The sequence below is a fragment of the Podarcis pityusensis genome, assembly GCF_964106645.2.
Source record: "Podarcis pityusensis genome assembly, chromosome: 4".
NCBI lineage: Eukaryota > Metazoa > Chordata > Lepidosauria > Squamata > Lacertidae > Podarcis > Podarcis pityusensis.
This window is the reverse complement of record NC_138027.1, coordinates 95499165-95507537: the sequence shown is the minus strand read 5'-3', so window position 1 is coordinate 95507537 and position 8373 is coordinate 95499165. Positions and strand designations below refer to the sequence as shown.

General features: G+C 45.4%; 1 long non-coding RNA gene across 1 annotated transcript in view; it reads right to left on the bottom strand.

Annotated features, from left to right (window-relative positions):
- Positions 1–1049: 1049 nt before the first annotated feature.
- LOC308475904 overlaps positions 1050–8373 on the bottom strand; it is a 468022-nt gene continuing 460698 nt past the window's right edge. Inside the window, exon 3 of the long non-coding RNA XR_013985514.1 lies at positions 1050–1446. This is a non-coding gene — a long non-coding RNA (uncharacterized lncRNA). The remainder of the gene's footprint in view (positions 1447–8373) is intronic.

The following is an 8373-nucleotide window of genomic DNA, read 5'->3' as shown; positions in this document are numbered from 1 at the left end:
ACAAAGAAGGAGAGTACTTTATGAACTGGGGAGGCATACCTGGAGGAAAAGCACCATGATGTGCCAATAGCTCTTAAGGCATTTATTCGTTCCTCACTCTGATGCAGCTGAACCACTGAACCTGCTGGCTGTGGCATCTATTTTTGGCGATTTCATTATTTTTGTTTTAAGGATTTATACTTCCTTTTTTAGAATGTCTTCTCGGAAGGCAACTAACAAACATATACCAGTAACCTGTGCTTTTTTTAAGGGGTAATAAATTAGGTGCTGGTACTCCTGTCTTGATAAAGGTGTTGCAGGTACCAGCACAAAATGGCTACCAATGGCGGCATAAAAAGAGGTGGTGGTACTCCGTATCATTGAGTACCATCACTGGAGCCCAAAGCAGCATATAGTATAGATATGGTTCCCTGGTGGTCTCTCATCCAGGCACCTAAATTTTGAATGGAATGAGACCGGTCCATGTTGTATCTCAAGGAGTATGTTGGGAAACAGTCATTGATGTCTTTAGGATTTCCGTTTGTCCTGCTGCTTCCCCCCAGGGAAAACTCATCTTTACTGCTGAATTGGAGCAAATGGCAACTGGGTTTTCAGCAGATTGATGTTTGTGCTGAAGAGAGGGGCTTTACCAGGGAAAAAGGTGGGGCAAATGGAAAACTGCTTGGACCTGTGATTTCTAGGCATAAGACAAGTGTGGAAGAGTCCTTAGAGAATGTTTAAATTTCATCTTAAATGCAAAACTGAAACAAGAGATACATGGCATATCATTTTATCAACTACAGAAGTATAAGGTGGTAGGAATTGTCTAATCTCTTAATAGCAAGGGGGCCTGCTGTTCAACTCATTCAACCCTCCTCCTTCAGTTCAGGAGCAATATGGATCTCTGAATCAGAGCATTCACATGCAAATTGAATAAGAAATGCACTTCAGTCAAATCTACATCTCCCTCAAGCAGCAATTTCTGCCACAGATGCAAGAAGACAATCACCCTTGCCCAGATTGTCCAGAGCTTTGGGCTGAGTTGTCATCAATATGCTTTATCTGTTGATGGACAGCCGCCCTGACTCGGCCCCAGACACACTGACCAGATGCTTGGAAGCTGTGGCTAGATGGCTGTGCGGGAGCTTGTTGAAGTTAAATCCTTTGAAGGCAGAGGTCCTCTGGCTGGGTCGGGACGACATGGGGTTGGGGGGCCAACTCCCATCTCTTGCAGGGGCTCAATTAGTGCCAGCGCCTTCTGTCAAGAGCTTGGGTGTAACCTTCGATGCCTCCCTTTCCATGGAGGCACAGGTTGCAGCCACAGCAAAGGTGGCATTTTTCCATCTCTGCCGTATTAAGCAGTTGGTCCATTACCTTTCTCACCCTGATCTGGCCACAGTGATCCAGGCGATGGTCACCTCTGGGCTTGATTATTGTAACTCGCTCTACTCAGGGCTGCCCTTGAAGCTGACCCAGAAACTCCAGTGGGTGCAGAATGCTGCAGCGAGACTCCTTACGGGGTCCTTGCCGCGGGATCACATTCATCCAGTGCTTTACCATCTGCACTGGCTTCCGATGGAGTACAGGATCAGGTTTAAGGTGCTGGTTTTGACTTTTAAAGCCCTATACGGCCTAGGACCCTCGTACCTACGGGACCGTCTCTCCTGATATGCCCCACGGAGGAGCTTAAGTTCCATAAACACTTTGGAGGTCCCGAGCCTCAAGGAGGTTAGATTGGTCTCAACTAGGGCCAGGGCCTTTTCAATACTGGCCCTGACTTGGTGGAATGCTCTGTCACAAGAGACTAGGGCCCTGTGGGACTTGACATCTTTCCGCAGGGTCTGCAAGACAGAACTGTTCCGCCTGGCCTTTGGTTTGGACTCAGTCTGACCCTTATGTTTCCCTCCCCTTATGGTCTTGATCTATGGGCTATTTTTAAAATGAGGCTGCATTTTAAATTGCATTTTAACCTGAATTTTAAATTGGTTTTTTTTCTATTATGCTTTTACTGTAATTTTATTGGTGTTAGCCACCCTGAGCCCAGCTCTGGCCGGGGAGGGCAGGATATAATTTTATTATTATTATTATTATTATTATTATTATTATTATTATTATTTTAATTTAAAATCCATAGAAGTAAAGCATGTACTTGTGCAAATCTCAATTGCTGCATTTTATTTTCTGTACATTGCGTTACAAATTCATGACACCTGTGGCTTTTAAATTATACCAGGGCTTAGCCCCGGAATCCGTTTTACATGCCAGACCATGGGATGGTGAAGAAAAGTGCCTTTGAGCATGTGCAGTGTGCTTTTTCCTCGTGACAGTAGTTCGAGTCCATTAAAGAGTCCAATTAAAAGGGTGGAATGTCACAGCCGATGGCATGCTATTTCAGCAGGCTTTCACCTCGGCACATCTCAGATTCCTTCCCAGTTAGGTTGCAACCCTGTACACCAAGGGGGCAGGGCAGGGGAGACAGCATCACTCCCCTGAGCCCAGGGCTACGTACTCAGTAGTGGGCTAGGTCAAAAACATAGAGTAAAAGCAAGCATATGTGATATAAGTGGGGCATCAGGGGTTTTTTTTAAGGATGGCTTCCCCACCCTGCCCCATTGCACACAAAAAAGCTGCTACCTCAGTTCAGGGAATAAGGGGTCCTTGAAAAAATCTAAAGTTCTCAGCTGATTAAGCCTAGGTGCTCTGTGAGCCTCACCAAAAAAACCATCTTCATAATGACGCATAATCTACATGTCCAGTTCAGACAGCAGGTTCAGAAGCATCTGCCATAAACATTACCGAACATGTCCAGCCTTCTCCCAAAGCTACTCATTGCAAGGCACAATTTGTAATAAGAGAAGGGATTTATTGATTTATTTTTTTGAAAACAGTCCATTTGTGACCCATCAGCAAAGGATTAGTGCAAGGGAGAAGATCCAGCTTGCGTAGCATCTCCACCCAAGTGACTAAGCATGAAGGTAAAAGGAAGTTAAGCAGACAGGTGAGCTAAATGTCAGTGTGAGTAGAAGATGAATGATATTTAATCATTTGAGTTATTCATCAGCTGGAGGTGAAACAAGGGTATAGCAACTGGGTATCTGCAGGAGCTGCTCTAATCTTAGCTGGGTAATCCTTTAGAAATCTGCAGTTCAGCTCCTTGGTTTCCAGAGAGGATCCTGTAAAAACTTGCAGCTCTCCTCTAGCAGAGAAGCCCTGAGTGGCTGCAGTAAACTTCAGCCAGGGACCTAAACTAAACCTAACCTTGGAAAAGGGAGGCAAATAAGTAGATAGTTCCACATTAGCTAAGCCCACAGTGCAGAACTAGCTGATGGGGAAGTCTACAGACAAAAAGTGTAAGCTTAGCTTTTAGTTTAAGCTCAGTGGAGTCTAGGGATGCATGAATCTCCTAATTCTGGTTTCTTTCAATTTCTTTTCCCCATTCTTAAGTCAACATCATTTTGTGATTCTTTTCGAATTCAAACTACTAACAGAATCTGAAACTGAATTTAAGCTTTTTCCTGTCACTGTGAATGGTAATTATTTTGCTGTCCACATGAGGGCACTATGCACTCTGAATTTTCCTTGGTCATCCTCTGGGCTCTTTCGTAATCTTGCCAATATCATCTGCTGACACAGCAGGTTGTTTCCTGCCTTGTGTTCAGATACAGAGATTCACAATTTCATCTTGCGGGGAGAGCTACTATGAGTAATGCTTCCTATTTGCTCGTTATTGGCTTCTATCAGAAGTGGCGGCATAAGTAATGTGAAGTTTCGGGCATTCATTAGAAAGTTATCTGCCAATATTTTGGCTTGAAGTAAAACATCCTAGTTTTAAAATATTGTAGTTTGATGCTGTTTAGCATGGAGAGTGTATTCTGTATGTGGGGACTGGTTTGTAAAGGTAAAGGGTAAAGTGACACCTGACTATTAGGTCCAGTCGTGGCCAACTCTGGGGTTGCGGTGCTCATCTCGCTTTAATGGCCGAGGGAGCTGGCGTACAGCTTCCGGGTCATGTGGCCAGCAGGACTAAGCCGCTTCTGGTGAACCAGAGCAGCACACAGAAACGCCGTTTACCTTCCCGCCGGAGCAGTACCTATTTATCTACTTGCACTTTGACGTGCTTTCGAACTGCTAGGTTGGCAGGAGCAGAGACCGAGCAACGGGAGCTCACCCCATCGCGGGGATTTGAACCGCCGACCTTATGACCATACATACATATCCCCATACATACAAATCCCCATACAGACCATAAAGCTCACTGGCTGATCTTGAGCCAATCACCTCCCAGGGTGGTTGTGGGGTTAAAAAGGAAAGGGAAAAGAGAAACTCGATCAAATATCAAACATTTGCCATAGATACAATATTCCAGTAAGATTCAGCACAATAAAATAACTCGGAGGAGAAAAAACATATACATTAAACTGACCTCCCTCAATGGGATAAAAATGGCCTGTTATCTGTGAATGAGCAAATGGCGTACAGCGGAACAACCTCAGGGCCTATAAAGAGGGCAGGGGCAGCCGATGCTTTGCCTGACAGTTCTCCTGTTAGTGCGAACTGCAGCTTGGCCACCCAGCCCTCCACTCCCAGGGAGCTGGGGGAGCGCAGGGTGATTCAAGGGTGATGCAAGGGTGACCCCAGAGCCTGTTGGAAACACGCCCGGGAAGGCCGCCAACTTCCCAAGACACTGGGGCATCTCTCTAGTGGTCCTCCCTGGCTGTAAATCTCTCTCAGTCCAGAGAGACCGGTAATAAGCGACCCCTCCCTCCTGAGAGGAGCACTGCTGGCATGTCATAGCAGAAGAAAGAGTCAATCATAGTTCTAAAACTACTTTATTTACAGTCTATATATGCAGAGAATCCATCAGCACGTCTGTGCTCTTTGAGCATCAGTCCAGAACAGCAACACAATCAGAAGTGAAACTAACTTCCAACAGTGCTGAGACTTCCTGTCTCACGCTCTCTCAGGCACGCACATGATATACACAAAACATAGTGCTACTGCTGGAACAGCACGGATGGATAAAAATCCTAACAGAGCCCACCTTGTCTGGGAATCCCTCCAAACTGGCCCTAGCCCTGCACAAAAAGTATCTCTTTGGGGTCACTTTGTGATAAGAGATCCTGTAAATGGTCAGGGGCGTAGGAAGGGGGGTGCGGCCCGCCCCAGGTGTCACCCTCGAGGGGGTGACAAAATGGCCCACCGCGGGGGGCGGCACTTACCGTGGGGCCTCGCCTACAGCCCACCCAAGCCATGCATCTCTCCTGGGAGTGACGCAGTTGCTCAGGGCCCTGCGCTGCCTGAAATGGCAGCATGGGGCTTGTGTCCACCAGGCGGACTCCGTGGGCAGCTCGCCGCGGCGCCCCTGTGCACGGATTATCATAGTGCCCCCATGTGATGCTCCACCCCCCTGCACGGATCACCCCACCCCTGTGGCTCCAGGTCCAACAGAAGCACAGTGAGACTCATTTTGGAACAGATGTTGAGTCATTCGCAACAGTGGGATCCTATTGTGGAGGGATCCTTCACAGTTGCTTGTGAGTTGGGAGGGGAGGAGATGGGAAGGGGGACCAGATATAGACCGCAACCCTATTACACACCAACCTGAAACTAATCGCATTGAATTTGCAATGGGACTGACTTCTAAGTGGACATGCATATGAGTGAGCCATCAGTGAAGGCATGTTGTTCCAATTGTACTGGTAATTTGCTTCTTCCTGCTTTCCTACTAGAAAGCTTCCCAGCCTGTTCCTGCTCATTTTTTCTGCTGCTGAGTAGCATGCTTTTTAAGACACTAGATGGCTCCCTTTGGACGTTTTCACATACAGCTCCTTCCAGATTCTAGTGGGGAGAGGGCAATGATTTTGCAAGCAACCAAACTATCCATCTGTACATGTGTTGATAAAGCAGACAAAAATATCACACCACCAGTACCAAAATCTAACGTATCCAGAGCAAAGCAATTTCGTTCCATTCCTATTTTTTGCTGAAATTACGTATCACAAGCTCTCAAGAAAATCTAACAGAGAAATGAATTTCTGAAAGAAAATAAAGCAACATTTGCCACTTGAACTATTATTCTAGAGATACAGGATTAGTGTGCAGTAACTAACTGGATGCAATGCACACAGTATTCCTATGAAATTTTTGGTGCAATCTTTTGCATATTTCTCCTGCACACATTTCTCCCAATATGCTCAATGGTACTTGTGTTCAGGCAAACATGCACAGGACTACAACCTTAGCTGCTTATGATTGACATGTTTATAGAGCACAGTCCAGTCAAAATTAAATAGAGTTAAGCATATATACAGTTCACTAAGGTCGAAGGGATTTTAAAATCTTAATTCTCATTGAATTGAGCCCATTTAATGTGTGTGTCTCTCTGTCTCTCTGTGTGTATAATAGGCACAGTAGCAAGAACAAAACTAACAACAGCAAGTCACTTTCAAAGCTGTAATAAGGCTGGAATTTCTCATTGTCACTTTCCAAAAGCAAATGATCTTTTGGTCACAAAACCCATTAATCATTTCTGCTACTTCATTCCCTGCAATGACTGCTGGTCTGGACAGGGCAGTTGTGCAATGGGCTCTCAGGTGCACTGTCACCACACTTGTCTTATATTCCTGCAAACCCCGAGCAAAAGTGAAACCTGGGAGCTCTGGGCAAGGACCTATGAGAGGAAGCAGAGAGCGCATCCAGTTTACTTGTCCGTCATCAAGAAAATAAAGAGGACATTTTCGTTCAAGGTCACATGCACACCATACATTGTGTCATGGGGAAAAACTTCCACTTCCCATGAGAAACACAGTAGGAGAGTTATTTGGCAAAGGGCAACAGCTGTTGAGGAAGACACCAAGGTGCATTCCAACAGTGCATAGATTACACAAGGTTATACAGTGGTACCTCAGGTTACATACGCTTCAGGTTACATACGCTTCAGGTTACAGACTCCGCTAACCCAGAAATAGTGCTTCAGGTTAAGAACTTTGCTTCAGGATGAGAACAGAAATTGTGCTCCGGCGGCAGCAGGAGGCCCCATTAGCTAAAGTGGTGCTTCAGGTTAAGAACAGTTTCAGGTTAAGAACAGACCTCCAGAATGAATTAAGTACTTAACCCGAGGTACCACTGTACAGAGGCATTTCTTCGCCTACGTTTGACGCAAACGTAGAAGTTGAGTCACGTACACAATGAGAACTGAAAAACAGGATGCTTGTCTTACCAAGGTCAGATGCCCATTTCATCACATCTATGCCTAAGCCTGGACCTTCTCTCTCACCACTTAACCTAACGGGTATGGGGGAAATTGTACCAGGCTTTGACCAATTCCTCCATAGCTTACAGAACTCTTACACCACTTTAACAGTGATGGTTTTCCCCAAAGAATCCTGGGAACTGTAGTTTGTGAAGGGTGCTGAAAATTCTTAGTAGAGCCCTCACAGAACTGCAATTCCCAGCACCCTGAACAAACCCCACATAAAACTTTTGATAACAGAAGCATCTGGGTTTTTTTTAATAGCAGATATTATACTGGCCTAGAAAAGGGACCCGTGGGAGAGATGGAAGAATTGTAATAAAGTAGATTCATTTATCTTTCTACCAAAGCACAGTGCACAATCTACTACTTTTTTCTGCAAACAGCTGTTTAGCAAGGGAACGCATAAAGTTCTAATTTGCAGCCTGGAATTGTTTAATTGATATAAAGAGGCTTTAGAGGACAGGCCTGAAAACTCAGAACCAACTTAACAAATTAAAGCGGCAAATGGCAACAATATGAATTGTACTGAAGACGTGGAAAGAATTCAGAAGCATGACTGAAAGAGATTTAGGACAATAAGCTTACCGTGACATCACATGACACTATCAGTGATGAAATGGCACAAAATGTGGGTGCTGCTTTAGGATATTTGAACAGGAACATTATCTTGGATGCAGAAAGTTCCCTTGTATGAGTGTGCTTCAGCTCGTGCTATAGGGGTACCTTCAGTTTCCCACTCCACCACCAGATCGCATGCCATTTCAGAGGTTCCCCAACTCTCTGGTGCTGCTTTTTATGGTGTTCAAGGAAAGGAGAAGGTGGGACTCTGCCTAGCCTTGCACAAACAGAGTTCCACCCATGTTTTTCTGGATCCAAGCCATTATTTATAAGATCTGAGAAGCTATAGCATTACTGCATACACAACTGGTAATCTCATGCTTGGAGTATGGCCAGGACCACCCTACCATTAGGCAGAGTGAGGCAACCACCTCAGGCAACTGCATCTTCTTGCTTCAAAGCCCCCAGCCACTCTTTTCTGCTGTCGCATGGCCTCTCCTGAGCCTTCTAATCTGCACACAGTTGCAGGTGTGATGGAGGATGCTATCACATCACCAATGTTGAAGTACGATTCAACTGCC